We start from the raw sequence: 8477 nt of genomic DNA, 5'->3' as shown, positions 1-8477 counted from the left end.
GGGAAGGAGATAGAGAGAGGGAAATGGAGAGAGAGGGAGGGAGATGGAGGGAAAGAGGGAGCGAGATGGAGAGAGAGAGTGAGAGAGAGGGAGATTCAAGGAAGTTTGAGAGAGAGAGAGAGACAGAGAGGGTGCTCTTTTTTCTTCTTTTCTTTCTTTCTCACCCTTCATCACCCCATGCTCCCCCCTGTTGAAATCATTTTCTTGGGGAATCTATCAGAGCCGGCCATCAGAGAGAGCAAGGGCCAAGCTAAACTCCTCCATTCTTTGAGGACACATGTTAATAAAACAGCCAGCAGATAACGGTAATTAACTCTCACTGCCTCTCCTGGCGCTTGCACAGAGAGTGAGAGAGCATGAGAGAGAGAGAGAGAGAGAGAGAGAGAGAGAGAGAGAGAGAGAGAGAGATGAAGAGAGAGAGAGATGAAGAGAGAGAGAGATGAAGAGAGAGAGAGATGAAGAGAGAGAGAGATGAAGAGAGAGCGAGAGAGAGAGAGCGAGAGAGAGAGAGAGAGAGAGAGAGAGAGTGTGTTTGTGTGGAAGAGAGCAAGAGTGGTCAGCCTCCTCTTCAGTCGACGTTCAAAAGATTCATTTAGTTTTTAATTAGGGTGCACCTTGAGTGGAACACCAACTGCCCTGGAGGTCGATGCCCCTCCCCCACCTCCGAACCCCAACCTTACCACCACACACACACCACCACCACCATCACCACCACACACACCCACACACTACCACACCACATCACACACCCACACACACAATACTACACCACAACACAAACACACAGACACACACTTCTCTATCATCGTTTTATTAGCATAAGTAATTAGAGGTTCCGGTTCACCTGCATGGGCTTGCAATTTTAAAAGGAAAGCGCTGATCTCATTTGATTGATCTGTAGTTTTGAGACTGGCTTCCTTGTACAATTAAGATAACACATCCAGAGTGGATGAATTGATGTCTGGTTGGGTGAATGGGGGGGATAGATGAATGGATGGATGAATGGAAGGGTGGATTGATTGGAGGATGGATGGATGGATGGTTGAATGGATGAATGGAAGGTTGTATGGATTTGAGGATGGTTTGATGGTTGAATGGAGAGATGGATAGATGGATGGATGGATGGATGGATGGATGGATGGATGGATTGATGGATGGATGGGGGATGGATGATGGTTGGATGGATAGGGATGGATGGATGGAAGAATATATGGATTGGGGATGAATGGATTTGGGGGATGGATGGATGAATAAATGGATGGGGACGGATGCGGGATGGATGGATAGATGGATGGATGGGGACAGATGGGGATGGATGGAAGGATGGGGGTGGATGGATTGATGGATGGGGGATGGAAGGATGTATGGATGATGGATGGAAGGATGAATGGTTTGATGGTAGAATGGAGAGACGGATAGATGGATGGATAGATGGATGGATGGATGGTTGGATGGATGAATGGATGGGGTCGGATGAATGGAAGGATGGGGGATTGATGGATGGATGAGAGGACATGGGGAGGGGGGCCTCATGCAGTGGAAGCGTTGAGGGAACATTCTTTAAGCCATTATCTCCTCTTTTGTTCTTAACTCTCCAGAGGTCTGTGAAGACTTAAGGGGATCGAGAGAAGAGCTTATACTTATCTTTTCTTATTTTATATGGACTACCAAGCCTGAGGGCTCGTGTCATTTCATTGATTTGACTTCAGACAGAATATATGGGATAAGGAGGTCTACAAGTAAAGTGCATTGACTGTTAAAACATACATAAACTATAAGGGTGTAATACCATTGCGGCCATAGCTAGCTGTAGAGTTGGGAATTACTTAATATCAGTCCATTCCCGTGTTGGCTAGATTCAGGATTGTTCATTATAAGCCATAATCCTTTCTAGATGATCATGGCCATTTAGCAACACACACAAGCAGAAGAAGACTATGTTTGACCCAGTGAGTTTATTTATGGAATTGAACAAAGAATCAATCAATGTATTCTGAAATAGTAATTATGTTACCGTATCGCAAACAAACCATAAAGATAATTATATTCTATAATCAGAAAATGAACAAACGGGGATCGTACCTGTTGAGGTAGTTTGAGGTATTTTCTTTTAATTTTCTTTCCTATCATGCCCTTCACTCTCTCCTGAAATATATATTTTTATTCAGATTCCCACTTTTGAGGATGCAAAGTTACATTCAATATAATATCTAAATTCTAATGTGTAAAATATTATAATCATATTAACTCTGCACAAACTCTTTTCCCCCCCAAGTTATAATATAAATGTCCTGGTTATGAAAGTCACATTGCATTAGCTGTTGCATCTTTGTTATACGATGCCGGAGTGAGCTGCCGGAAATAGCTTCAGACACATTTTGACTTGATAAAAATATTGGCTCTCATCAGGAGTTTGTTACATTCATCAGATGTCCAGATGTGATTCTAACAACAAAGTAAAGGATACTTGAAGCTCAAACACCTTTTTTAAGACCACCGACGTTGATTAAACATATGGGTAGAGAAGAGGTGGCTTTAATTTGACTAATCATGTTATGGCAAGGAACATACACTCATCATGGGAAGATTGCTCCCCGTCTGATGCAGATGGTTCCAGGCCTGGAGCAGTGTGCATTTGAGCATGCCTTTTAGTCCGCCGTTGAACAGTCTTACAGAACAGAAAGCAGAGAGGCAATGAAAGACTATTTGAATGGCGGTTCTGACAACGTCATTTGCATTCCATAATTAACTGTCTCTCAGCCCCCCCCCCCCCCCCCCCCCCATCTCTAAAACGACATGCACCCACATTGCACGCTTGGTGCACACTCACACACACACACACACACACACACACACACACACACACACACACACACACACACACACAAACACACACTCGCTCACACACACACATCCACACACTCTCACTCAGACACACACACACACACACACACACACACACACACACACACACACACACACACACACACACAGTCACTGGCCAACAATTCTTCTCTCGTGAATTAGCTCAGTGTTGCCCCGGTAACAGGTCTTTATCAAAGACCAACACACTGAGGTGGGTGAATGCCTTGTGTCAGACAGAAGAGCTTTTAATTTGCATGCTTGTATTTTAGAGAGAAAATGGGAAAGAGACAGAGTAAAAAGGGAAAGAGAGAGAGAGTGAGAGGTAGGTAGAGAGGGAGAGTGCACCAAAGCCAGGAGAAGCGCGAGCAAGAAAAATAAAAGCTTCAATGAAACAATAGAGATGAGAAAACAGTGACTTCACAGTTAATCGTTAAAACTCCTAATGGCTTGGTGTAAAGTTTTCTTATCTGTCTTTCTTTACAGCAGCTTGTGTTCCAGCACAGACCAGAAAAGGTGCAAGTCAGTTAGTCTGGCTAGCTTAACACTTTCACAGCTGCTTGTTGAAAGACCAAATGAGAACTTTGTCTCCCTTCTAGAGTCACGTTGTCGCTACCAATTGCATTTAACTCTAATAGCAATTACGACCATCATAGCACTAAATATGACAGAACATTCTGCACTGCCCATCCTTCTGCAAACTGCTTGCTGACTCAAACAACAAATAGACCTGGCAACAGACAATCAATGGAAATGCAGTTGGTCTTATGGGCAATTTTGGGGTTTATTCAAACTAAATGTGCACTGATGACTTTTCTATGCATCAGACTGTACGGTACTTACATGTGTGTGTGCTTTGATTGTTTTGTTTTGACCTGATTGGTTTATGAGAGAATGCAATCACGGTGCAGCACACTGGGGCCAATGGGGTGCCAGGTAGCCGAGTGGAAAAGATAACCGAGCAAGCGGGCTAATAACCAGCCAGCGGAGAGGTGTCTCAGAGTAATGGCTATCGAATGCCCTCCTGAATAGGAGAGGTAATCAAAGCATGGATGTAATTACCAAGTGCTCCGCACTCTTCTTTAAAACCGACTGGCTGACCTCTGTACCGCCAACGACAGAGATAAGGGATCGGACGGATAGTAGGTAGATAGGTCGGGTGGGATGGGAATTAGGACAGGATACACTAGATTAATGCATTATGCCAAGAGAAAAGAGAGACAAGCATGGACACATTTCTTGAAAACTTGTGCGTTTACATTTCCGACACTTAATTATTAGCCTTTCCTTCAGTATTAGTGAACAACATTTCAAAAGACAACATAGAAAGCCCATAGGTTAATCCAAATATGTATACAATTTTATTTTGTTTCAGAAAAACAGTAACCATGACAACCACAATGTATATATATATAACAAGGCTTAAAGGCAACATAACATGTCCTCTCACTTGAATGCACTGTAGGTAAGATTTAAGAACAAACATTTTTGTGTATTTTTTTTGAAATTGCTGAGCCATTTGTTTGCTACTAGCAGGTGAACTGCGCCGTGACAACATCTGTTTCAAGTTGAGCTGGCTTGTCTCTCTAGGATTTTTGACCAGTACCAGCTCATTTATGAGCTCAACTGGTCGTGCATAGCCAGTTGACACTGTTGACAGGTCAGCGGTTTGGAAACTACTTTCTTAAGGTTTAATATTTTGTGGTAAAGGTCCGTTTATCAGCCCTTGCGGCCTAATAGTGGAACACTTCTGAAACTTAATAAAATACCATCCATCTGAATAGATTTCTCTGAATGGTGAAAGTTTTGCATTTTCCTACAGATGCTCTGTGGACGTGTCTGATTCGGAATTTAGAAGCAAGTTTTGATTGCACAAAAAATAGCCAAGGCAATCCTAATTCAAAATATGGTAATTAGCAAACAGCATTCTATGAACCACAAGTCTGCTTCAAAAGGTGCAAGGAACTGGAAACCTGTGGGGCCGATAGAGTACATCTCCCCTTTCATGTGTTGCAAGTTTTGTGCTGATTACTCCGTCGATGACGTCATAGTGTCCTTTACAAAAAGTGCTCAGTTAGGCGGTAGGCAGCACTTCACCTGCAGGGTCTGCAAAATCACAAAGAAGCGGCATGCACTGTAAAACCATGACCAGGATTCACTTCAAATAGTTTGGGAAGACTTATCGTCTCGTCCCCGACTGAAGTGCTGCCAATTGCGGGTAAAGTAAAGCCGCTCTGGTAAGGAAGTGCATGTTGTCTGTGAATACCTTTCGTGAGTACATTCCGTGCTAGGAGCCCTAGTTATGATGAAATATATGGTATGTATGGTATCTATATGTATAACTCCTGGATCTTTTGTCCACTAAGAGACTGCACTTTGCATTCCAGGCAGCCAGGTGGCACTGATGACACTTGGATGAAGATCTGTAATCTGTGAGGAGGAGGCCTTGTGTGACCTATCTAAAGCTAAAGGTCTGAAGCACTGATAGAGTGGTTCTTGTCCCCATACCTAACCACGTGTGCTTTGTTGTGATTTCACGTGTTGAATAATGAGGTGTTGGTCCCAGCCTGCTGAGAATTCAGACCTATATCTGTATTCCCCATAGCATTCTGTCATCGCAATCATCAACCACACTGCAAAACCTTAATCTATTTGTACTAATTGTACTTAATGTTACTTCGTTCTCAAGTTAAATATTTAATCCGTGTTGCTGCAGGTATAACTTTAAAGAATTTTATTTGTCCATTTTGCAGGAGAATAAATGTATGATATAAACAGCTAGCAAACAAATGTGCACATCCTGTTCAATACACAGAGACACATGGAAACACATCCATGCGCACCCACATGTACGTGCACTGGCGCGTGTGCACACACACACGCAATCACAGACATTCAGACATGCCGCAACCACAGACCTACACATACACACTGACATGCACAGACAGACAAACCCACAGTATCCACAACATACATCAAGACATAGAAACATCATACAAAACATTCCTGACTCAGACTTCAAACGCAAATCTCACTTTCTGGCAACGGTGGTTGTTGCTGGCACAGCGATTGATGACTATTAAACTGTCAGAGTGAGTGAGTGATTGTGGCTTGTTAGGTCTGCAATTGACATTTCCTAGCTGTTAAGAAAGACAAAAGGCATTTGATTTTCCTCCAATGACGTGAGTCTGAAAGGGACAGGAGTGTGTGTGTGTGGGGGGGGGTTAACCATTTGTCAACCATTAGTCTCTTTCTCTCCCCCACTCTCCCCCCATCCATCTCTCTGTGTTTCTCTCTCTGTTTTGCTATTCACAGCATCATAATCCCCAATCCCAAACGGCTGGCATTGGGCAAAGTGAGACAAGTCTTAACCATGTAAAGAAGGGGCATTTTTTCAACTTGCGTGTTTTTACTTACTCCGGGGTTCTGTCAGGTTCTTTTCAGCGTCTGGCAGGGAAAGAGAGAGAGAGAGAGAGAGAGAGAGAGCACAAGAGGGAGAGAGGGAGAGAGGGAGGGAGAACGAGAGAGGGAGAAAGAGAGGGAGAGGAACCCAGGATAAATCCAGAACAGCTCTTCCCAGCTTAATCTCAAATGAGATGGAAATCCAGACGATTCACAAGGCCACAACATTGTGCCTCCATCTCATCATTTGGTGAAGAATGCATTAACATGAATCCCAAAAAGAAGCAAAAGAACAAACAAACGAACCGAAAAGATAACAGTGAAAAAATACAACACCGCTCAAGAGGAAATTCCTTGTTTTGTTTTCAGGGGGCGAACACATTTCACACAAAGTTCAAAACACGTGAACAAGTCTGCTCCTGCAGCGAGATCAAGGCTTCCAGAAATACAATAGAGTAATGCTTACTTTCTACTTTCCAAGACAAGTAATACTATAACAACCTGTGGATTAGAGTGTCCCCTCCGGTATCCTCTGTACAGTTATAGAAAGACTTGCATTGGATTTCTGAACTCGATGACACATCAATTTCCTTTTATGAGAAAAAGCCCCCATCAGAGACCTACAAAGAAAAGTCAGTTTGGTACTACGCAGCAAGGTGAGAGAGAGAGAGAGAGAGAGAGAGAGAGAGAGAGAGACAGAGAGAGAGAGAGAGAGAGAGAGAGAGAGAGAGAGAGAGAGAGAAAGAAAGAAAGAAAGAAAGAGAGTGCGAGAGTGAAAGAGATTGAGGAAGAGTGACATTTGTATATAGAGAGTGAGTGAGAGAGGGGTAGTGAAGGATAAGGAGGGAGAGAGAAACAGAGGGAGAGAGCAGGGATAGGGAAGGGATAGTGAGAGAGGGGATTGGGTTGACAGTACAAAAATAACAGAGAGAGAGAGAGAGAGAGAGAGAGAGAGAGAGAAGGCGAGACAACGAGGAAGAGAGAGGGATGGACAGAAAAAAAGAGAGGGAGAGAGTCACACAGAGACATGGATGACAGATCAGTCCGTTGGCCTAATTGGCTTCCCCTATTTAATCATCCCCAGATGTGACAGCTCCTCAGCGGCCCGGGCCAACATATGCTATAACATATTAATGTGCATGCACATGTGTGTGTGCATGTGTACGTGTGTGTGAGCACGGGGTGTGTCTTTGTTTGTGACCCAGGGTATGCAGATGTCAGTGAATGTGCTTTTGAGAAAGAGAGATTTTATTGTATCATGATGTGCGTGGTTTAACCAAAGGCATGTGTGTGTGTGTGTGTGTGTGTGTGTGTGTGTGTGTGCGTGTGTGCGTGTGTGTGTGTGTGTGTGTGTGAGTGCATGCTTGTTTGGTGGGTGATTGTGTGTCTGTATGTGTGCTTGCCTGCTTGTTTGGCTGGTGATTGTGTGTGAGTGTGTGTGTGTCTCTGTGTGTGTGTGTGTGTGTGTGTGTGTGGGGGGGGGGGGGGGGGGGGGGGGGGGGGGTTGGGAGGTATTGTCACCACTGTTCATTCGTCTTTGAGGAGCAGGCAGAAAGCCCACAACTTCCTCATAGATCCGTGTTGTTTATCTGTTATTAAGATGCCAAAGAGATGCATTCTAATGACAAACATTATACCCCAGTTTCATGCACCTGCAAACCGCATCTCTCCCCTATTGTCTGGTCCAGGCCATTAGAAGGGCAGTTTGGATGGCTTTAATTACCATCTTCCTGATGTTTAATCGTAGAATCCTAGCTATTTCTGTTCGCTAGATGAAGGGGATAAAAGTGTTTGATATCTATTTAATACAATTTGGTTCATCAGGAATATATTCGGCACACAATCCCTTTAGGTTAATCCCATTTACTGGCTTTTAGTTGTTTTCTCCTTTCATGATTGATGTTTTTCATGTTGGTTTAGCACAAAGTTTACTTCGTCGCCACAGAGGTGAATCAATGTATTTGGGAGAACAGACAATTTCAACACTAAACTCCGATGAACAAAACGGGATCGACTAAATGTTTTTAATATGACCACTAGAGGGTGCCAATGATCTGTTCTACATGTTTGTGCACGCGTGTACGCGAGCGCGCGCGTGTGTGTGTGTGTGAATGTGTGTGTGTTTGTGTGTGTGTGTGTGTGTGTGTGTTTGTGTCTGAGTGAGAGTGCCTGGGTGTGTTTGTGAAGATTTGCGTATTTCTCTTTGTGTGAGT

This window comes from Pollachius pollachius, assembly GCF_949987615.1.
Source record: "Pollachius pollachius genome assembly, chromosome: 1".
Classification (NCBI taxonomy): domain Eukaryota; kingdom Metazoa; phylum Chordata; class Actinopteri; order Gadiformes; family Gadidae; genus Pollachius; species Pollachius pollachius.
This window is presented reverse-complemented; position numbering follows the sequence as displayed.